Consider the following 24,424-nt stretch of genomic DNA (forward strand, 5'->3'; position numbering starts at 1 on the left):
TTGTTTATGTCTTTAGTCAGGTGGTTCCAGGTAGAGGGCCCAATCTAGAGAAGGCTCTCTCACCTTCAGGGGTTAGTAGTTGCAAGATAGAAATTGCTGTCTTGTGTACTTCTGAGTACATAAGCGATGTGTTGTAAAGGTAGTTTTACTCTTAAAGAAGTGCAGTGACTAAGTATGAGAACATTGTAACTAGAGTACTTAGGAGAAAAACACACAATGTAATACTAGAACCAAAAAAAAAAAAATGCATCCATCAAAGATGTCACCATCAATACTGTAAAATGTTTAATGAAAAACAGAGTGTTTTCATCTAACAATTAGAAAGACTCCAGCAGAGTAAAATTCTGGTGAAACCTGAAACACTAAATTCAAACAACCCACCAAATGGAGGCAAAGTAATACAATTAATTAAAGGTTAAATTAACTCTATGCCCTCCACTAAAGGAAAAAAAGCAAGTTGCACAGTAACTAAATGTAAGTTTAAAGCCCTAACCATAAAACTAATGCATTGTGACATGCAAAAAAGTATATAAAACAATATAAGAACATGTGTATGTGTGTATGTGTGTATATGTATATCTATATATATATATATATATATATATATATATATATATATATATATATATATATACATGGGAACACCTCACAATGCAAAAATCCTCAAAGATCGAATTTCATATGGCCGGGGACCATATGATCGAACTTTCAGAATCTGGACATTGTTAACAGAGATCTGCATACAGCGCAGAATGAGAGATTTCCCTTTTCCTCACTGTAGTGTGATCTCAGAGTTGGAATATTTAAGTAGCAGGGGTGTGGGGTTGCAAGGGGGCTTGCCCCCTGCAGAAACATTTAAATTGTTTTTTTTTTATTTGTTTTGGAATTTCGATATTCCGAAACATCGATCATATGGTCTCAGTCATATGAAATTTGATGTTTCAGAATTTCGAGATTCTGAAGTGAATCCATATATGTGTATATATATATATATATATATATATATATCTATATATATATATATATATATGGGTCTACTTTACTTACCTGAAAGGCCACATCACCGATGGCTTGGCCATCCCAAAGGAAAAAATAAATAAACCAAACAAAATTACACCCACCCATGTGGGGGCTTTGCCCCCACACCCCCTAACTAAATATACCAATTTCCAGATTGCACTACCGCGGAGGTATGGGGAAAAGTTCAACAGGATGGCCAAGTGGTTACTTACCTCAAGTGAAATGTAGGTGTTCCGGATGTCGGTCTTCTGATTTATTGTTCCTTTCATCTTGGCAAACTGAAAGTCAGTGATGTGGCCATTTGGGTAAGTAAAGTAGACACATATATACATATATATATATATATATATATATATATATATATATATATATGAGAAATGATAGTGAAAGTCCCTTGTTGTATTCAAACAGGTAACCCAAGAAGCAGCAAGCAGTTGAAGATGTTCTCAAGGATGTATTCAGCAACAGGAAATTAAATATATTCAGCAACAGTGAAATTGATCCAAAGTATTCACGTAGATAAATTTCTTAAAATCACCAGCAATTTATTGATAAAACAAGACAGGACGTAAGCACTTTCGCGGAATCACAATCCGCTTCTTCAGACGTTAAAAATCTTACAAAAACCCACTGTTTAAATACAATGCATCATGGTATAGTATATTAAACAATTAGTCAATTAAGCTCAGTTAATGGGTAACTACTAGAGCTAAGCATCAAGTAAAAAATCAATCAAACAATATGTCACAGAAAGCTTACTTTCAGTTTCTTAAAAACAATATAAAATAATATGGTATACCAATATAATAAAATAAAATAATTTTGCAAATACCTATATACATGTAGATACAGCAGATGGGGGCAGGTTATCTCAATTTCCTAGCATTTAAAGCTGGTTTTATAGATATTGTGTCATTCAAACCCTCCTCTGTTTGCTCCTAATCTTAGAATCCATTTCAGCTCTGCATTTTCAGTGTCATTGATAATGTTACCTAAGCGATTATTATGTGGTTGTATATGTAAAATCTGAAATAAAACGAATGTTCAGGTCCTTCCTGTATGACGGTTTTGCTATAGCACTGTATTCCTCTCTTCTACGAATACTATAAACATGATCTCTTATCCTTTCTCGAAGAGACCTATTGGTCTTCCCTATATAGTATGAGAAACATACAGTGCAATGGCCCACATATACAACGTTTCTACTATTACAGTTCCCTTGACATCTAAGCTCCCATAAATGTCCTGTATCAGGATGCTTAAAGTATCTCGATTCATCAATGTAGGAACAAAAAGCACAATTTCCACATTTATTGGTACTAAAAAAATATTGTCTCAGATACTCTTGCTTCACTGTTCTTGTAACAAAGTGACTGTTTTAATGTTTTATTATTTTTGAAAGTGAATCTAGGTGCATTTCCCACTAACTTGTGTGTCTGTTCATCTACTAATAAAATGTGCCAATTATCATGCACAATATTCTGTATTTGTGAGAAGTTACTACAGTATGGTATTACTATGGAAGGAGTAATGTCTACCTGCTTATTGTACCTAGACCCTTCTATCACTGAAGAAAAGAATGGTTTAGCTCGTTTTCCTAAGGTTACCCATTTGTGCATAAACTTTATTAATTTCCAACTCTTCATATCCTCTGTTCATAAAGCCTTGTTTAAGCTCTACTAGTTCACTGTTAAAGTAGTATCTTCACAACAGAGCCTTGAAATTCTCATGGCTTGTCCCTTAATAATGTTGTTGAACAAACTGGGGTTGTGCATGCTGTCATGATGTAAAAAGGAGAAGCGGTAGCAGGGTTTTCTATACAATTTGGTTTTCAAAGAATTACTTTCATATATACAGTAACATCCAGAAAATTAATTTCTGAGTTGGAAAAGTTTGCAGTGAATTTCAAAAATTCACTGGTGGAGTTAACATGGTTAAGCAAAGTGTTGCAACTTTCATGTGCCATTCCAAACAATAAAAAGGTCACCAACAAAACGTCTATAAAATAGAACGTTTTGGTGACCTAATAGATGGTGTTGCTCCCAAGCAACCATGATAAGGTTAGCATAGGTATTTGCGCAGCTAGTACCCATTGCTATACCTATGTTCTGTTTATAGTACTTGTTATTAAAAAGAAATACGTTGTTATCAAGGACTATTTCTAAAAGAAAACATAATAAATCTCCAACCAGACGTAAGGCGCAAAATTTTGAATGAAGCTACGCATTCACTTGATGCTTCGGCTTTTCCTCTACTATACAAAGCAATAAGGAAGAAATCAACAGATGGCGAACCACAGAGAGGACAGAAACGAAAGGAGATGTCGATAGCTCCACAAGTCCGCACCATCAAGAAAATGTGGACAAACGAAGCCTAGTTTGGAATTTATCCAAACGTAAACTTACTAACAGTGAGTACGAACTTTTGAGTAAAGGCTTAGGGTTTATACCCACAGCACGCATTGACACCAGTGACATTATGTTGTCTATACGAATGTTTGTATGGGACATTACTTTAAAATTAGCTATGGGTCAAGACAAGACCAGTAGTAATGATAAATTTAAAAAGAAAAGTAATTTTATTCCAGTAGCCCCCCACATGTTGATACATTTCTAAGGGCTATTGAGAAATCAATATATGAAGACACGTCACTGATGGAACGCAGTAAATACAGTAATTTAACTCATGCTGAACTAGAAGCCTTTAAATGTTTACAACATGATAATGGTATCACTATTAGGCCATGTGATAAAGGTGGGCTTGTAGTAGTTTTAGACACAACCTACTACACAAATACAATGCAAGACATGCTAGGGACAACTGCATATGAGGAAATTGCTTTTGATAATATTTGCAACTTATTGAAACAAATACATTCTTCTTTGTTAGAGTGTTTACAGTTGGGTATTATTACTATAAAACTTTTTGATTACTTTAATATTGAGTATCCATTGGTTCCCAGACTCCATGGTTTGCCTAAGATCCATAAAGACCCTTTACGCCCTAAATTTCGCCCCATTGTGGCTGGTGCAGGATGGTCCACTGAAGCTATATCTATATACTTGGACCATGAACTGAAACTTATACTCTCTAGATATGAGAATGTTCTGAGAGACACAGAACAGTTTTTGAGAGAATTATATGAATTCAGTTTGAAAAATAATATTACTAAGGATTGGCACTTTATCACAATGGATGTCGAAGCACTTTTCACTTGTATTCCTAACACAACAGGGCTAAGAATACTCAGAAACTTGTTAGTAACTGACAATGGAATGGAGGTGGTAAAAGCAGATTTATTATGTTTTCTTTTAGAAATAGTCCTTGATAACAACGTATTTCTTTTTAACAAGTACTATAAACAGAACATAGGTATAGCAATGGGTACTAGCTGCGCGAATACCTATGCTAACCTTATCATGGTTGCTTGGGAGCAACACCATCTATTAGGTCACCAAAACGTTCTATTTTATAGACGTTTTGTTGACGAATCTTTCATTGTTTGGAATGGCACCGCAGAAAGTTGCAACACTTTGCTTAACCATGTTAACTCCACCAGTGAATTTTTGAAATTCACTGCAAACTTTTCCAACTCAGAAATTAATTTTCTGGATGTTACTGTATATATAGAAAGTAATTCTTTGAAAACCAAATTGTATAGAAAACCCTGCTACTGCTTCTCCTTTTTACATCATGACAGCATGCACAACCCCAGTTTGTTCAACAACATTATTAAGGGACAAGCCATGAGAATTTCAAGGCTCTGTTGTGAAGATACTACTTTTAACAGTGAACTAGTAGAGCTTAAACAAGGCTTTATGAACAGAGGATATGAAGAGTTGGAAATTAATAAAGTTTATGCACAAATGGGTAACCTTAGGAAAAAGAGAGCTAAACCATTCTTTTCTTCAGTGATAGAAGGGTCTAGGTACAATAAGCAGGTAGACATTACTCCTTCCATAATAATACCATACTGTAGTAACTTCTCACAAATACAGAATATTGTGCATGATAATTGACACATTTTATTAGTAGATGAACAGACACACAAGTTAGTGGGAAATGCACCTAGATTCACTTTCAAAAATAATAAAACATTAAAACAGTCACTTTGTTACAAGAACAGTGAAGCAAGAGTATCTGAGACAATATTTTTTAGTACCAATAAATGTGGAAATTGTGCTTTTTGTTCCTACATTGATGAATCGAGATACTTTAAGCATCCTGATACAGGACATTTATGGGAGCTTAGATGTCAAGGGAACTGTAATAGTAGAAACATTGTATATGTGGGCCATTGCACTGTATGTTTCTCATACTATATAGGGAAGACCAATAGGTCTCTTCGAGAAAGGATAAGAGATCATGTTTATAGTATTCGTAGAAGAGAGGAATACAGTGCTATAGCAAAACACGTCATACAGGAAGGACCTGAACATTCGTTTTTATTTCAGATTTTCCATATACAACCACATAATAATCGCTTAGTTAACATTATCAATGACACTGAAAATGCAGACTTGAAATGGATTCTAAGATTAGAAGCAAACAGAGGGAGGGGTTTGAATGACACGATATCTATAAAACCAGCTTTAAATGCTAGGAAATTGAGATAACCTGCCCCCATCTGCTGTATCTACATGTATATAGGTATTTGCAAAATTATTTTATTTTATTATATTGGTATACCATATAATTTTATATTGTTTTTAAGAAACTGAAAGTAAGCTTTCTGTGACATACTGTTTGATTGATTTTTTACTTGATGCTTAGCTCTAGTAGTTACCCATTAACTGAGCTTAATTGACTAATTGTTTAATAGACTATACCATGATGCATTGTATTTAAACAGTGGTTTTTTGTAAGATTTTTAACGTCTGAAGAAGCGGATTGTGATTCCGCGAAAGCGCTTACGTCCTGTCTTGTTTTATCAATAAATTGCTGGTGATTTTAAGAAATTTATCTACGTGAATACTTTGGATCAATTTCACTGTTGCTGAATATATTTAATTTCCTGTTGCTGAATACATCCTTGAGAACATCTTCAACTGCTTGCTGCTTCTTGGGTTACCTGTTTGAATATATATATATATATATATATATATATATATATATATATATTATAATTATATGAACTGTATTAGAAAATTGTAAAGGTTGTGACAAATAAAATGTAAAGTATAAAAGTCAGATTACAGCTGCCTTCAACCTTAAAATGCTAGAAATAGAAATGGAATCATTGAAACCCGATGAAACTCAGGCACTGAGTCTCAATTGCCAAATAAGTTCCTTTTGCTCAAGAAAAGTATCAGGTTCACACCCCAGTGGTTTAACCATCAATCTGTCTACAACAAAAAATGTAAATTTTCTAAAATTGGGACAAACAGTGGTATGCCTAAAAAGGGCATTAGTGTTTTACTTTTTCTGGATGTCAAAATAATAATCAGGTATTCTTTCTTTCAACTTTCTAAGTTTTATGCACATAATATGCATTACAAGAATCACAAGAAGCCAAATAAACTTGTCGGTAGTGTTACAATTAACCTTCCTATGACAAGGTATGATTCTGTCATAATTACAAACCACTATATAGGGACCTTATCTACACATCTTCCAAAAAACACATTTTTGCATATTGCTGTGTGTCAAAGGGATTCTCCCTGAAGCTGACTTCCAAAAACATGCTAATTTTTTTACCTTTATAGAAAACGATAACTGGAACTGTACCAAGACATTTTCTCATTTATTTTGTATTTATTTACCAGGAAAGTCCAACTTGGAATGAAGACAATTTTCAGCGGAGGCCTGGGGAGAAACACTCCAGACTCGTGTCTTTGTAACGTGGGTGGAAACCAGAGTACCCGGAGAAAACTCAGATTAACACAGGGATGACATGCAGACTCCACACAGAAGGCACTCCAGCCAAGTATCAAACCAGAGAACCTCTTGCTGTGAGGCGACAACGCTACTGCTGCACCACTGTGCCATCATAATGTCATCAGTAAACACCAAGTCCCTCTAAAACCTAATGATGTTGGTATTACGATGTGTTGTGCTACTAAAAAGAATTACAAAAAGTGGTGTGATCTCATTAATTACTTGTTGTGCCACAGAACAATATCAATGGTAGTCACAATGGCTGTCAATGTCATCCTATGATTAGTAAAGTTTGTGTTTAAGTTCAATATAGGGGCAAAGCGATCTTGTTGATGCCCTACAAGTTCTTTCTTGATGTCCTTTAACAACTGAATAAGGTAATCCCTGTCCAGAAACAGGAATATCAAAGAATGCAACTCTTTGTCAAAAACAGAATCGTCAGATATAAGTCAAGATAAACTCATCATCTGTTCCTTGACAACTGACTTTTTTTGACACAAGGGGCGACAGCTATCACAGTGGAGGTAGGCGTTGGTAAAGGTCTTTTTCCAATAAATGGTAAAATAATAACAGCCCTTGACCATATCTTTCCCTAAAGTGATTTCAAGGAAAGTTAATATGGTCATAGCCAATGGAATATGTACATTTTAAAAAGGATGTACAATCCTACCAAATTCAAATAAATGTTACCCCTTGGCTAAGACTACTCTTGCATAAAATTAAAACATCATCAAGGTACCTGTAATACCATGTGTCAAGGCCATAAACTGAGGGGTGACAACATACATCTTTTCTGCATTGCCAGTACAATGTGGGCATATATGGGGGCACGCAGTGCCCATGGCAACTCCAGAGGTTCGATAGTAATACTCACCCTCAAAGAATAAAAAGTTGTTATTCAAAATTAGATCAAGTAAAGACGTGACTGCACCTACATCCTGGGTGGATAATGACATAAATTCAGAAATGAAAGAAAACAACCACTGAAGCCCAATGTTGTGGGGAATGACAGTGAATAAATGAATGGTGTCCACAGTAATAAACATAACATTATTATGGAATTCCAAATAATTCAGGGTCTCTAAGAAATGCCGAGAATTTTTAAGTATAAGACTAACTGAATTTAACACCTTCTTATCTAGCCAAAGGTTCTATTTTGGAGCCCTTGGCAAAAACAATTTGTCTAAACAGGGGGTCCAAAACATTTTTATGTGTCTTGGAAATACCAAATATTGATGCTACCTTAGGCTTAGCATCATTCAAGAATTCCCATAATTTTTTATCTATTTTCCCCTGTAAGACCATATCAAGCAGTAAAGTAACCAGTTTGGCATAAGAACCATTAATTTCATTCATAGATTCTTTACAATAGGTGGTATCATTGGGAGGCAAAAGGAACATTTTGGAAGAGTAATCGACACTATTCATGATTACCACCCCCATCTCTATCTGGTTTCATAATGCGAATATGTTTTTAATTCACAAAGGCAGTCAGAAGCCCCCCCCCTTCAACAGATAAATTGTCAAGGGTCACTCATCTCCTTTTATTCTGGTTGCAAATATTTCTAAATTGCCCCTCACAGGTCCTCTCAAATGTTGAAACCAGGGTGTTACGGTAGCATATAAGTACTCTTCCTGTGTAAAACACAAGAGGTGGTACTAGTAGACTGTCAATGAACATTGATTTTAAATTTAAACACCTAGTAAACAGTCGTAACTGTGTAACAGTTGAACAATATCTAACTTAAAATTAGGAATAAAACAAAGTCATGCTGGATTCAGAAAACACAATATCAGACAAATTAAAAACATGAAAAGAATTACATTTTCCTAACAAACCTTCTAGCAAAATTGCAACTCTACTTAGCAACTTTTTTATCAAAACAATAGAAAAGCTTACTAAACCAGACACTCTTGATATTAAGACTCCACCTCCTGGCTCATCTCTTCCCTCGTTCTCCCTAGCACTCATAGCAACTTCCTTCATCAGATCACTTCTTAACAAACTGAAACCCTGTTTGCCATCAGCTGACAAACTCCCTCCATTATTTCTCAAACATGCAGCCAGATCTGTAGCATACCCTGTATCTATACTTATCAAAAGATCCATCCAAGAAAATACAGTACCAGATATTTGGAAAAATTTCTTCATAATACCCCCACAAGGGAGGAAATTCTACAGAACCTTCAAATTACAGGCCTATTGCCATATTATCCCTCTTATCCAAGATAGTGGAAAAATGTATACACAGACAAATACTAAACCACCTCTTACAGGCAAACCTAATTACACCCTCACACAGTACTACTACTGCCCTCTTACCTTTCACACACAACACTGCCCAAGCCAGAGATGATAATACACTTGTATCAGCTGTATTCCTCAACTATCCAAAGCATTTGATATTGTTTCCCATCCCATCCTCCTAAATAAACTTTCCAACCTACAACTGTCTAACTCCATGACCTCCTGATTTAACAACTATCTCTCAAATAGATATCAGTTTGTCAGATGGCAAACATCCTTCTCCCCTTTCCATCTTGTTAAGACTGGGGTTTCCCAGGGCTTTGTCCTGGGCCCCCACTTTTTAATATATTTACAAATAACCTCCGTGTCTCTTGCCCCCACTCTGCATTAAGACAGTATGCAGACAATTCCAGAACTATTAACACCTCTGACAATATACAAAATCTCCACACTGTCACTCAACAATCTCTGCACCTAGTAGAACAATGACTAACTGAAAACAACCTGCTTCTCAACCCCAGAAAGGCCAGGCTTCTCCTTTTCCTTCCAAAAAATCTCAATCCAGCTAAAGACAACTTCACCATCTCATCTTAGATAATATAGTTTTCACTGCTGACTCAAACACCAAATTGCTTGGTGTTATTATAGACGACCAATTAAAATTCGACCTACATATCTTAAACTGTATCAAAAAGTCCAATCAAAAACTAGGTCTTCTATACCGCAACAACACATGTATACCTAACAAATCTAGACCTACACTGACTCAAACATTTATTCTACCATCCCTGCTGTATGCTGCTCCCATACTTACTAACCTCCAAAATAATCTCTTAACCAAGCTAGAAACCACCTGCAACAAGATAGCCAGATTTGCAGCCAGTAATAGCTACCAATTCCATCACTGTATATCCCTGAAAAGCTTAAGATGGCCTGAGCTCCCCCACATGCTTCAGATATCACAACTACAAATTGCACATAGCATCCTGAATAGCCCCAACTCCTGCACTGCCCTTACATCCATACTTACACCCTACACACCCAATCTTGACCTCAGAAGCACACAACAAAACCTACTTCAGGTGACCAATCCAAACAAAAATATTGGGAAGCTACTTTACAGTCATTCAGTTGCATACTCATGGAAGAAACTTCCAGTATCCCTTTGCTCCACTACCAAAAGTGGAAAATTCAAAAAGCTACTAAAATTTCAATCACAACATGCATGGATCTGTACTTGTCAGTAAATAACCTAATGAATTTTTCTTCTTCTCTCGATTAACATATCTGCCTGGTATTTCCTATCTAAACTGTCTACAGATATTACACTCTCTGCAGTTAATTCCTATGCTATTAAATGCATATTTGATGTACTATGTCATGATGTTACTCTGAATTGTATATTACATATTAGATTTTTTTTTTTATTTTAAGACATTGCCATATTTCCTTATATATAACTTAATGCTAACCAAATTTCTCAAGCATATTGCTACTTAGTCTTTCGGCTTTTCCCAGTTAGGGGTTGCCACAGCGGAACTCCAGTCCACTAATGATTGGCAGTGGATTTTTACAGTGCCGAGTTGCTAGCCCAATGCCAATTCACACACACACCTACCTGCATGTCTTTAGATGGCACTCGACTCCACACAGAAGGCACTCCATCTGAGAATTGAACAGGAGAACCTCTTGCTGTGAGGCTTTTACTACTGCAGTCTTAGAATACTGTACTTTTGCCTTGCAAATAGTCCTGCTGTATATTTCTCTTTCCTCTGTTTTTGTACTACTGAGTATCTTACAACTTGAACTGTTAGTTTTTTTGTTCTTATTTTTACTAATAACTTTCCTGGAGCATTTCTCCTCAGGTCTCCACTGAAAAAGGGCTCTCTGGGCCCAGCCAGACTAACCCGATTAACAAATGTAAAAATAAAATAAATAAATAAAAACATTTGGTGGTATCTAAAGGTGTATTGCAATGACATTTACATAATGCTACCACCAGTATCCACACTTATCCCTGCCCCTGCCTCGAATGTTCCCAAATGTATCTTTTTGTTTGGGTTTCAAATCAATTCTTGAACCATGGTTGGAGCCTGGGTGTCATCTGTCAGGTCTCTCTGATCGTCAAACATGGAGTTGCTCTAAAAAACCCCATCAGAGTCATAATTGTCATTATCAGCCATATCATTGAGAGACTGCATGCTGTCCCTATAAGAAACAGTTCTGTTGCTGTGTGCTAAACATGGAGTATCAGAATCAGTAACACTTTATTAGTCCCATAGGAAATTGCTTATGTTACAACTGCACAGATAAACACAGGCACAACACAGATGAAATACATATATTACATAATAAGATATGACAGATACTATAGTCACGTATGTTACCCCACATATATAACAGCAATGCCTGATCTAGGTACACTGTTGACCATAGCCAATGTATTAGATGAATTTAATACCATGTATAGTAGTGACATGAAAGGGGGACCCTTTCGTGTTAATTACTACTCATACTAGGATATGGAGTGTTGCATATTACGATACTTTAACTAAGGTATAGCTTATTGCACAAAGGATAATTGCATTGATGATTAATCTTGCACTGAAAAAAGAGAGATAAAAGGGAGATAAAAAGGATGGGGAAAAAAGAAAAACATGGGTAAGAGTTTAACATTGCACTATGTGGTCTTCTTCAGTAGTGGGGGTGGTACTAAGGTGGTAGCAGGCATTATAGAGTCTGATGGCTGTAGGCAGAAAGGATTTCCTGTGACATTTAGTGGAGCATTTTATGCTCATCAGTCTCCTGCTAAAGGAACTTCTTTGTCCAACCACCACTGTGTTGAGTGGGTGGTCAATATTTTCCATGATGGACTTTAGTCACACTAATATTCTTCTCAATTCCATGGTTTCAAGGGTGTCCACTTCTTCTCCAATGACTGAGCTAGCCTTCCTTACCAATTTATTGAGTCTGTTTGCCTCAGCCTTCTTTATGTTACTGCCCCAGCACATCACTGTAAAGAAGTTAGCGCTGGCCACTACAGTCTCATAGAACAACCAGAGCATAGTGTTGCCAACTCCAAAGGATCCAATTCTTCCTAGTAAGTGCAGCCTACTCTGACCCTTTTTATATACCTCCTGTGAGATTTTAGATCAGTCCAGCTTACTGTCCAGGTGTACAAACAAATACTTGTAGTCCTGAACAATCTCCACTTCAACCTTCCTAACTGACAGAGGGGTCAATGTGAGAAGAGACTGTGATCTCCCTGAATCTACTACCAGCTCCTTCATTTTACTGACATTCAGCTGCAACTGATTAATCTCACACCAGCTCACAAAGCTGTCCACCACCCTCCTGTATTCCTCCTCATTTCCATGCCTGATACTTCCTACTATGACCGAGTCATCCGAGAATTTTTGTAGGTGACAGCACTAGCTGAAGTCTGTGGTATACAGGTGTGATGCCCATGCACTGGCCCAGCAATCAAAAAGCCTCAATCCTCACCAGTAACACCAGTGAGGGGTGTCCATATAGAGAAAGGATAATAAATGCACACACAGTAAAGTACAATTATCCCTTAAGAGCACACAGAGATCACAGTTAGTCTGGGGCTGGTTGCTCCCTTTCTCTCCAAGTCCCGAATAAGACTCCCCAGTGGCACAGTTATAGCATCCAGATCTCAGCCTAGTGGGCAAGCTAAAACCTCCAGCACCCTCTCTGTCCAACCAGTGCTTCATGTCCCTGCCTAAGTAACTGACACACACACACACACACACACACACACACACACACACACACACACACACACACACACACTTTGAATAAGAGTTTATACAACCACACAGACACTCCTGGGGAAGGCTGGCACAGATTCTCCAGCTGTGTCCCTTTTCTGCCCAGTCTAGAAGGTAGTACTAGCTGCCACCACCCACTAATATTCATCAGCTATTCAAAGGCCCTTAAAAGGGTGTCCAGCTATTACTGTGTAATATTATTATCCAAATGGAAAGTGTGACCTAACAGTCAAGACTTATTTGGAGTGACTTGGTACAGTATCACTATATACATGCAATGTACTCTTTGAGCTTAAATTATCTCTACACAAAACAGCCACAGTTGAAAAGTTTAAAAATATTTAATAATAAATAATAAAAACACAAGACAATACTTCTTATTACACAGTGCTAGTCAAGAGTTCAGAGATCACAGAGAAATACTTAAAATAATACCATAGAAAAGTTCTGACATCACAGAAAAACACTTAGTCTAATCTTCCTAATTCTTAGCTATTGCTAAGAGAAAACACGGTTCTAAGTAACTTACATATAGAGCAAAGCAGTGCTGGTGATGTTGGATGCTCAAAAGACAAAATGCTCTATGCTCTCTGATTCTCTCTCTTTAAATTGATAATACAGAGCTGCATCACATGACATCATTCTTCACACTTCTCTGGTGTTCCCATGCTAACAGAAACCACATTTACATTCTTTACACCGGGTCAGGAACCAGAGCAATAAAGGACATTTATGCATGTAAGTTCTAGCCACTAACTCTGGTCTTAAAACAAAAGGCAGGATGCCTCCCTGTAGACATATCTGCTCCAAATTTTAGCATAAAGACAATCATGAAATGCTTGACTTAGCTTTCTTACACCAGGGTGCACTGTTGTTACATTTTTGCAGTTCAATATCCAATGCAGTCTTTTCACATTTAAGAGAACAAGCCTGTGGCTTACATTAATATTTACAAATGACAGAATTATCTACAAAATTCTATCTGACTAGGCTGGCAGCCTTTACCTATCTTCACAACAGGGTGAAAAGGAAAGGTGATAAAATTCTTCCCTGCAGTGCTCCAGTGCTATGTAGCACAGTGTCAGACACGCAGCCCTGCAGTCGTATATATCGGGGTTTTTCGGTCAGATAATCCAAGATTCATTAAACTATGGGAGTATCCACATTCATTGCTGACAGCTTACACCCCAGCCTATCTGGTTGGATGATGTGAAAGGCACTTGAGAATTTGAAGAACATTATTCTGATTGATCCTCCTGGTTTGTCCAGGTTACTGTATGCTCTATGCATAAGATGGATAATGGCATCTTTGACCCCTAACTTCTCCAGGTATGTGAACGGAAGGAGGTCTGGTTCTCACCTGACCTTGGGGGAAGTACTTCCAGGACCAGCCCCTCAAGGACTTTCATGCAGTGTGACATGAGTACCACTTGCCTGTAATCTGACGTATCCCCTGGGTGTACCTTCTTTGGCACCAGAATCAGGCAGGATGTTTTCCACAACATGGGTACCCTATGGCTACTGAGGATTAAGTTGAAGATTCTGAGTAGCACCTGTCTAAGCTGTGAGGTGCAGGACTTCAGCACCTGTGAGCGAATGCCATCAGGCTCCACCTCTTTTGTAGAGCAAAGTCTTCTTAGTTCTCTGATTACCTGGTTCTCTGATTGGATGATAGTCAAACTGCTAGCATTTACTTTGCCAGGTGAAGTGGGAGTGTGGGTGTTTTTTGTTTGTGCCATGTGGTTCAGATGTGATTGTTTACCTTCCTTCCCCTGTGTTGAACAGTAGAGACTGGGGGAGAGGGAGGCAGACAAGGTATGCATTTTGATATCTAGAAGGGCACCTTCCTTTTGAAGTGGGGACCACATTGTATGTTTCTCTGGTGCATGTTATAAAACCTATTAAAGAACATGTTAAATCCATTGGCTCTCTCTTTAATCCTCCATCACATGGTTGCTGTACTTCTAGTCAGTAATGGTCTTCATTACCCTCCATATTTCATAGTTTCATAGTTTCATAGTTTAGTACTAGGCTATCTGCCCTGGGGCATTTATAAGCATAGCCATAGTGATGTGGCTTTCACCACCCCATGTAATGGTACAAAAGTGTACAGAATAGATATAGAATACTGTGCCTCTGTCTAGTAGTGACACAGTGAAGACCCCCTTACTTAATAGAATTAGTTTACTGTGCCTCTGTCTAGTAGTGACACAGAGAGGACCCCCAGGGTAAACCTACGATCTCCCATCCACTCGTCAAGATTTCTCTAGAAGAGAATCAGTGAGGGGCTCTGCCTAACATGAACTGGGATTCTGTTCCAGAGTATGGGAAGCCTCTGAGTTATGAATCTGTCCCTCCAGCTTGTCCTATTCATATTTGTGCTGAGGTTTAAATCTTTAGCTCTTGTGGATCTTATGGATTTGGATTTTTTGAGGTGGAGCATGTCCATCAATTCCTGATTGGACATGGCCTTTTACGTCAGGCACAGATCACCTCTGAACAGGCAGTATGCTACTGAATAGAGCTGGAGTTTCTTTAGTCTGGCAGCATATGACATATGTTGGAGACCCTTGATCCTCTTGGTAAGGTACTTTTGGGGTCTCTCCAACTGTTATAAGTGCCGGGTGAGGTACATACCAAATGGGGCATTGTACTCAATCATGGGCCTGATAAGGGAGGAGTATAGGGGTACAATGACCTCCTTTGATCTGGATGTGAATCCCTTCATGATAAGGTGGGCAAGATAGAAAGTCTTTCTAACCACTTTGGCAACGTGGGTGTCAAATGAGAGGTCACTATCGACTTGGGTCCCCAGGTCTCTGATTACTTTTTCTGTACTCAGTGGGTTACTGTCTATGTGATAATTTGTGGGTACTTTGTTTTTCCCAAAGGGGATGACTATACATTTTTTGGCATTTAGTTTAAGGCCATGACTCCGGCACCAGTTGTCCATTTCAGTGAGGCCTTTCTGTAGGATGTAAGTGTCAGCTGGTGCATCGACTATGGCGCCTAGTTTGCAGTCATCTGCGAACTTTGTCAGCCACAACCCTTCCATGTTTGCTTTTACATCTGAGAAATAAATGCCGAACAAGAAGGGTCCCAGGACAGAGCCCTGTGGGACACCACTTGTGACTGGTTTTGAGTCTGACATGGCTCCAGCGATTTTGACTTTATAGGTTCTGTCCTTTAGCCAGTTTGCAACCCATCTTGTAACGTATGGATTTACATTTAAGCTGTTGAGCTTGTCTATGATGCCTGAGTGGGGTATTGTGTCGAAGGCTTTAGCCAGGTCCAGGTAGGCAGTATGGACTGCCTTGCCCTCATCAATGGCTCTAATGACTGTTTTGAAAAAGTCGACCAGGTTCAAAAGGCAGGATCTGCCCTTTACAAAGCCGAACTGGGTGGGATCAAGTGTCTGTAGGTCCCCAATGTCTCGGTTTATGAGTTCCATAATGATTCTTTCCATAGCTTTGCAGACCAGGCTGATTAAGCTTATGGGGTGGTAGTTCCCAGGGTCTGTAGAGGTGCCTCCTTTATGGAGTGGGACCACTGTTGCTGTACGCCAATGTTCAGATACATATCCTGTAGTAAGGCTAAGGTTAAATAGCATTTTTATGTGTGGGTTTAGCTCCTCTTGAAGTTTACGTAGCACGCAACCCGGGATACCATCAGGTCCAATTGATGCTGTGTTTTTAGCTTTGCTGAGGGCGGCTCTCACCTGGACATCTGAGATGACAGGGAGGTTACATTCAGCTGGGATAAGTATTTATTCTTTTGGGGGTGAGGGAGGGGAGAAATTTGCACTGAACCTGTCTGCCAGAATGTTGGCAATATCTGTGGGTTCAGTGTATTTTTTGTCGTTGTGAACTAACTCTGAGCATATCTGAGGCTTCCGCCCAGGTTTCTAACATAGCTGAAGAAGGCCTTGTGGTTATCTTTAGTGTCCTTAGCGATTTTTCTCTCAAAGTTGGCCTTGGATGTTTTTATGAGAGAACGTAGCTTTCTACTAGTGCTGATCAGAGATGCCTTCCCTTTATGGGATTTTGCTCTGTCGTGCAGTAGCTTCCTTCTTTTGTTATACAATTTGTTTATGGCTGGGGTGCACCAGACAGGGTGCCTGCCCTTGGTGGAGAGAGTCTTGGTTTTATTTGGGATTGCATGATCCATGCATTCTTGGAGATGTCCGTAGAAAGCATTTGTGAAGGATTCAGCATTGTGGGATGTGGTTTCCACTGGCCCAGTGGGCTTAAAGGATACCATCTCAGACTTAAGAAGTGTAAAGTCGGCTTTTGACAAGTTTTTAACTGTAGTCTTTTGTGCTGGGGGTGGAGGTGGGATATGTATATCCAGGGTGATTAGTTTGTGGTCAGATCTCACTAGTGAGGGGTATACTTCCGGTGTGGAGCATTTTGTCCCCATGTTTGTGATGATCAGATCTAGTATATTATCTAACCTTGTGGGAGAGGTGACTAGCTGTTCCATTGCATTTGAATTTAGGAATTCCAGGAACCTTTGGGCTAGGGTGTTAGGGCTAGAATAATGCACCCAGTCTATGTTAGGGTAGTTGAAGTCTCCCAATATGATGGTATTTGGTGAGACATTCATATCCTCCAATGTCTTCAGGAAGGCTGAATGGGGTTCCTGAGATTGGGAGGGTGGTCTGTAACATGCTACCAGTTGTATAGCAGTTTTGCCTACGGTTAAGTTGCACCTGGATGGTCTCTGATGCTTCATGTGTTGCCACTAACCTGGAGGTGTGGGTGTCCTTGATGAATATGGACACTCCCCCTCCCTTTGTGGTTCGGCCCAAGTTTTGGGGCTGAAAGCATGATACGAGGTATAGCCTGGTAGCGCTGGGGTGCTCTCAGGAGCCTTGAACCAGGTTTCAGTTACTGCACAGACATCGATGTTCTCCATACTGAGGAGTGCTTCGAGAGCCTGCATCTTGAGATTTAGACTTCTGGCGTTGAGCAGCATTACCCTTAATTGTTTTCCATTTTTGTTTTCTAAGGAGGTGGGTTCATCTTTTGAGCCTTGCCTAAAAAAGGCACTATGGGGGTGGCAAGAGTCTTAGCCAATATCCAGAAGCCCAGTGGTGACAGGTGCAAGCCATCCCTTGCGAAGCAGCGTGGCTTGTCCAGCATGTCATCCCAAGCAGACAGACATTGGATCCCCCTAGAATGACACCAGTAATTGAGCCAATTATTAAAGCTGATCATCTTGTCTTTGTATTGTGGCATAATTCTTGGTGAGGGCAAGATGCTGCTCAGGGTCAGGGTCATACCAGCCTGAGTTACATAATCAGAGAGCTCCTCTATGTCTCTTTTCATGTAGTCCAGGGAGGTACGTCTCAGGTCATTCACGCCGGTATGGACAATGATGGAGTCATATTTGTACGTGCTTTGGAGTGACCTGAGTGTGTGTGTTATGTGGCGGATCCTAGCACCCGACAGGCAGCTCACTATTACCCTCTCCTTGTTCAGCCTTGTAAGCATAACGTCAGTGTGTCTGACTATAGAGTCTCCTATTACTAGTGTATCAGGCATGGTGTTTGGCCTTAAGGGCTGTGATTGTTTGACACACTGATTTATTGAAGTATGTGTTTCATGTGTTATGTTTTGAGGTGGTGGATTTTTGGGTGTCTGTTTTGGGAGCCTCTGTTGTTTTGGTAAGTTTTTTATTAGAGCCTCTGAGTATGTCTTTGTGTTATTATGTGTTTGGTTTGCAATTGTGGTAGGTCTATGTGGGACTGGGTTTGCTGTGTGTGTGGTTACCTTCTCCTCCTGTCTGGTCTTGCCAGTCCTGAGTTGACAGAGTTCAGCCTCCAGTTTGGCTATATAGTTGCATCTCTCACATGTATTTGTGTTTGTTGGGAGGAGGAGAGGGTTGTCTGTGTACATGAGACAATTGTAGCACTGTCTCAAGATTCCCAGATTAACCAGCTGAACCGGAGAGGATGCTAGTAATCCACTAGTGGACATGCTAGAATAGTACAAGGGAGTGCTATGCCTTTAAGGGAAGTGGGTATTCACAGGGGTGGTAGGTGGATGTAGTGCTTACTTTAGTTTGAGAGAGCTTACTTAGAAGAGAGGTTTTGAGAACAAGTGCTAGGCTTATAATATAGCGAGTAGACTGATTATTCTAAGAGTAGAGCTTACTTAAGGGAAAATTTGAAGAGCACTGTTGCATTTTTTGTTCTAACTTCCTCCAGTACAAGTCTTTCCCCTCCTTGATCTTCTCAACCAGCTGTTTATGTGCCCTTTTCACTGTGTCCCTGTCTCTGGAGCTGAATGCTCTCTTTTTCTCATTCAGGAGGGCGTTGATATCCTTGTTGATTCATGGCTTGTTGTTTTTGAAGCAGTATATAGATTTTAAGGGTACAGTGGTTTCCACACAGAAGTTGATGTATTCCCCATGAGACTCACAGAGGGCCTTCCAGTCCATGGTCTCAAAGCAGTCCTTAAGGGTTGTGCTGGCTTCCCTTGTCCACTTCCTGACCTTCATGATCGTGGCGGGCTGCCTCTTAACCAGTGGCACATAGAGGGGGAGAAGGTGCACCAGGTTGTGGTCTGAACTTCCAAGCAGTGGGATGGTTGTGCAACTGTATGCATCTTTAACATTTGCATACATTAGATCTAGTGTTCTTTTCTCCCTGATGGATAACTGACAAACTAGGAGAAAGTACTAAGCATTATGTTTAGGGAGACATGGTTGAAGCCCCAGAGATGAGGACAAGAGCATCTGAATGATTTGTCAGGAGTCTCACAGAGACTGAGTGGATGACATCACACACTTCCATAGCATTGGCTGAAGATGGTATGAAGACTGCAATAGCATTTGCATGGGAGACATCTCTGGGCATGTAATATGGACATAGTTCCACTGCTAACTCAATGTCCAGCCTGCAGATCTGTTCTTTAGTTACTATGTGTCCAGGGTGGCACCAATGCTCATTTACAAAAATCACAAGCCCCCTCTTTTGCTCTTCCTGCTTTCTCCCCAATCTGTCTGCCCCTACACACTAGAAGCCATCAATATATACTGCCATATCAGTTATATTCACATGCAGCCATGTCTCAGTAAAGCACATTCAACTGCACTCCCAGAATTCCCTTTTATTAGTATTGCTAATTATTATCATTTTAAATTGTTCTATTCTTAATTTTAGTAGATGTGTCTTGTATAATATATAGGTATATTGCATTTACTATATATACAGCCACAAAATATAGTTTTTTATATACGCTACTAACATAGCAATACACCTTTAACAAGGGATGACTGTGATAGAGTTTTAATTATTCTAATTGCTTTAATTATTCAATTAACTATGAGTATATAAGAACACTTTTTTTAGATGTATTTTAAGTCTGAAGAAGCTTGTTAAACTGTAACTCCTTCCTACAGCTGTTCGTTTGATGTTTTTAATTCTCTATTAAAGCCTGAATAATCATCGTGGTGTGCCTCTTTTGTGTTTTTGGATACAAATAGGACTTTTCTCAAGAGACACTTCATCCAGTACTGGTTTGTCTTTGTTGCTTTCTAGTTGTTAAATGAAATGGCTCAGTTTTTCATTAAATGTTGGGTGGATGTACTTAGTAGAAAAGTCACCCTCTGAGACACTGAAAGCCATTGGGAATTTCTTAGCAAATTGCAATAGTGCATCTTTTGGTGTGCTAACAAACTGAATCTGAAAATTTTATTCTCACTAATCTACATTCTCTGAGTATTGTGGGATGAATACATAACAAGTTAAGGAAGGCCCAATTCAAATTTTTCTATTAAAATATTTCTAGCAATGGCCTTGCGAGCAGTGACTTAGAGGAGGTGATTAAGTCAGTTAATACTATGTTAGAAGATCAATCAGTTACAAATTCCATACTTTATACACTTTTTACCTAACTGTGTCATAAACACTGTATCAACAAAATTCTAGCCCTACTTGTACTTAATTTACTTAGGCTAATATTTAACAATAATACAGCTAATAATTACTATCATGATTATATGCAACTATACAATTAATTTAATTTTCTTCACCAACCCAAGACCACTGACAATATTTCATTTCTTGTCTGTATATAAATCTGTGTGGTAGTATTTTATTATTTTTTATGTTAACTGACATGCTCATTTGTTTATATTTGTGTGGATGTTCTTTCTGGGACTCCAATGAAAAGGGACTCTCAGCCTACTCATGCTAGGTCAGTCAACAAAGGAAATAGATAGATACATACATAGATAGATATATAGACTAGATAGATAGATAGATATACAGTAATTCCAGAAGTGCTCATTTCCCTTGTATGACCACAGTTTTGTAATATATGTGTGCCTCGATCAATGTCCATCACTGTACCAGGTACGCATCATAGTTGTGACAACTGTCATGCAGTTGTGTAACACTGCATTTGCTTTATAGTTTGTTGTGGTGTTTGTTTTAGTATGTTAAGAAGTTTTATTTACAGTGCTGTGTCAATGTGTTTCTTACATCCCAGCATTTGCCATACTTTGCATGGTACCTGCATATATACTGTTGTTTTCCACATACCTGAACATTTCTGTATATAGATTGGTTATTTCCTCCTTGATATATTGACCATTACACACACTGGTTACCATTCAGAACCTGAACTGCTGTCCTACCAAGTTGTGATTAGGCCAGAGCCACTGCTGTCACCCACTGCTGCCACCCAGTCCTCTCATAGGACTTTTTTAGTCACTTATATTGTCATTGCTCTGTTGACTGCATAATTCTCTTTTCACACATAAAGATGTACTACATCATACAGATCATTGCTGTTTTTGTTCTGGCCTCTTTCTCTTTGTCATTTTCTTCAGTTTATAATTTGTCTTTGTGTTAAGTTTTCCTCCTTTTATGTTCATTTGTTCTGGAGTTTTATAAATGGAGCAGGATGTGGAGTGGCAGAAATCACCAGACCCTACATCAGCCTCACCACCAACTTCAGGGTCCCCAGCAATCTTCAGGCAAGCCTTTCTAAAAAGTCACAAAAGTCATTTTTAAGAGACTGCCAAAAATGGTTCACTGTTGGGCTTTGATGATGTTTCTGCATTGTGCAAATAGGTTCCACATTAGAGAGCAGCACTGGGACAGTCCCTTTGGGTCACTAAGAAAGAGGTGCAGAGTCTGGTCAGAAATGCGGGTCACCAACAATTTCAGTTAGGACTGGCTCTCTAGAATGCATCCTCATGTGATTGTCCATGGCTCTGACCACTGGTCCACTAGGGACTAACCAGCCATGTCAGTCACAAAGGGAAACAACTAATGGTGGAGGTTCTGTCCTATAGTAGCTGCTCATGTGGACCCCACTCAACCTATGCTCCATCATATTGTCCCCTATGTGTTAGTTACTACCATCTATTTTTATCCCATCCTACTCATCACCACTTGTCAACACTCTATCTATCTGCATATTCTCTTTGTTGATCACTTTTCTATCACTGACTGCAGCAACTCTTTGTCCATCTTTCATGTTTTTGTGACTGCCCCCACTGCCATGTTGCTACCCTCCTTCCTACCCACAGTATCATCCTGCTTCCATCGTCCTTTAACCTTCTCTTAATACAAAAATAGCACTTGTCCCTCATCCCTGTCAAGAAAGACCCTCTTCCCCACCTCATACCACTTTTCTCTTCTCATGGTCTTTCTGTGGATTCATCTGCTTGCCCAACCTTCTATCTATCCCAATACAGCATTGTCTTTGCATTTACAACATAACCATAGCTGGTAGTTTATTGTGTATCCCTTGTGTGGACTTTAATGAGTGCTTGAAAGTGCATCATTGCCAAAATGTTACACTCAAAATTGTGGCCCTGGATCAAGTGACCTACTATATCATGGTCTATACATTTGCAAATTTGCATTTTTTGTTTCCAAATTTGTATGTGCATTGATTATTTATGCAGTACTATCACTGGCACGTCCATGATAGCTAATCCCTGAAAGGTTGCAGTGTATAATTATGACTATGCAATTTATGGTAACACAGCTGAGTTAGCTTTTCTTAATCTCATGGAGGTTCTTTATAGGCAGCATTACTAATGGGAATGGTTATTGCATCATACTAGAAGACTGTTGAGACAAAATGTGATCAGCAACTTGTCACAGTATGGAAAAATCATGCAAGATTTGCCCAAATAAAGCACTTGAAGTTTTGGTAACAAGTATCGGTTTCTTTTTGAAAAGTTATAAAAGACCTGACAATATCTGCAAATCAGACTGGAAGTATAAACTGAAATTAACTTGACATAAACTATTGTTTCCTTACTTTTGTTGCTTAACAAACAATGGCTTCTTGCAATTTCACTTGTTTATAACCAATTGTGCATCACTGCAAATCTTGTTCTAAAGTTTTGTGCTACCCTTTCTGGGCAGAACTTGACTACTGGTTACAATTCTGGTCCAAATATGGTTGTTGCATAAAATAAATACATAAATAAAATAAGAAAAGTATATATATTCGTATTGTGCTCTCTCTAAACTGCATCTGCATGCTCAGCTAATTTTCATAAAGTCATTTAAAGTATAGGTTTAGGTAGTATGCAAATATGTAGTTTGATGTATGGGTTTAAGACTATGTATTGCTATGCAGCCCTCATGATTTTGTTTCTCACAACTTCCATTTACCTACTGTGTGCCTCTAAGCAAGTTACTTAACCAGACATTTCTCCTAGGTTTCCCCTGAGAAGGGACTGTGTGCCCAGTGGGTTAACAAATGGGTGTTTTTATTAAATGTATACCTTCAGTTTCAATTTTATGAAATAGAACACATATCAAGAATATGTGGAACCCTCCTTTTTTCAAATAGTGCCCCCCCCCCCCCATCCCCAGGACTAAACAGGACTGCACAGAGTGTATCACAAGCAGAAAGTAACTTGGTTTAGTTATCATTTCATTGGAAAATCAGTGTGCCTCATCACTCGGTGTTTGTGGAATGAGCTTACTCTTCATGACTTGAACCCACAAATGTCTGGTTCAGAATGATACTCCATCTGTAAAACTCTGCATCATGAACTGTGTAATACATACATTTTTTTTAATTATAAAAGGTGATTTTTCCCTTTACAGGAGTTTAATATTCTCATTATTCTGGCTCTGCTGAATGGCTATAAAATAACTTCTATTAATTATTTCAATTGCCCTCTTCTTTTGAAATAGCTTACCCAGGAAAGTAATCTGCAAAAGATGGGAACAAATTATGCATAGTTTTAGTCATATGAAGTAAAATTCTCCCTTATTCTTTAAGAAGTTTAGAAGTTTTAAAGAAAAGCACACGTTTTGACATTGCTAAAATCTTCAGTTTTAGTCAGAAGTTCTTAGTTATATCAATATGGTAACTTACCAGTCTTTTATATGCTGTTTTTTATAAAACCTATAGCTGTTACAGCAATAAGCATGCCCATACTCCTGTACTTTGATAAGAATTTGTAAGACTTCTAATTCAAAAAGTACTAAAACTGCTGC

The 24,424-nt window shown here is 38.7% G+C and overlaps 1 protein-coding gene across 1 annotated transcript in view; it reads right to left on the reverse strand.

Annotated features, from left to right (window-relative positions):
• The window catches only part of LOC122795069 (IgGFc-binding protein-like), a 342,549-nt gene that overhangs the window by 316,093 nt on the left and 2,032 nt on the right, over positions 1 to 24,424 (reverse strand). The window lies entirely within an intron of this gene.

Source organism: Protopterus annectens, chromosome 2.part1 (assembly GCF_019279795.1).
Source record: "Protopterus annectens isolate FY-2018-M chromosome 2.part1, PAN1.0, whole genome shotgun sequence".
In the NCBI taxonomy this organism is placed as follows: Eukaryota; Metazoa; Chordata; order Ceratodontiformes; family Protopteridae; genus Protopterus; species Protopterus annectens.